Below are 651 nucleotides of genomic sequence, written 5' to 3' on the forward strand. Positions count from 1 at the left end.
AAATGTAGCCGGGACCCTTCTAAGGTAGCTCTCCTTTACCTACAGTTGTGTGCACAGAGCTGCACTGAGCAGCTCAGCCCCACTGCTGCAGTTAATGCCTTTACTGGCTTTCTTCTGGGACTCTGCTCTTCTTTGGGTCTCTGCTTCAGTTCCCAGGAGAGATGGACCTACTGCATGAGCTGAGCCCTAGCCAGCAAATAGCTCCAGTCGTGCCACAAGACTTCTGCTCTGGGGTGGAGGGACGTCCAGCAGCCAAGCGCAGCGAGCAAGATGCCTGAGGAATGAGCCAGGTCCTGACAACTTGAGCTTCGAGGTGGGGGACTTGCTTTCTACCCTTGCCCCCCAGAGGCAGCACTGCTAGGAGAGGGGGCAAGGGGAAGGCTGCAGCTCTGCCAGGTGCCCGGGTCTGTTACTCGTCCCTCGCCCCCTGCGCACAGCTCCCCCTCGGCCAGAGGCAGCACCGCCGCCCCCCAGGAGGGCCGGGGTCCGCAGGGAGGGGGAGGCAGGCGGGGCAGAGAGCGGAGCGCGCTCGCAGAGGGGGCAGCTCCGCAGAGGGAAGGAGGGAGCGGCGGCGGCGGCCGGGGCCCCGGGGGTGGGGGCTTCTCCCCGAGCCCTGACGTAAAAACTAAGCGGGGCTGCCCGCTACGGCTT

The sequence above is a fragment of the Falco naumanni genome, chromosome 8 (assembly GCF_017639655.2).
Source record: "Falco naumanni isolate bFalNau1 chromosome 8, bFalNau1.pat, whole genome shotgun sequence".
In the NCBI taxonomy this organism is placed as follows: domain Eukaryota; kingdom Metazoa; phylum Chordata; class Aves; order Falconiformes; family Falconidae; genus Falco; species Falco naumanni.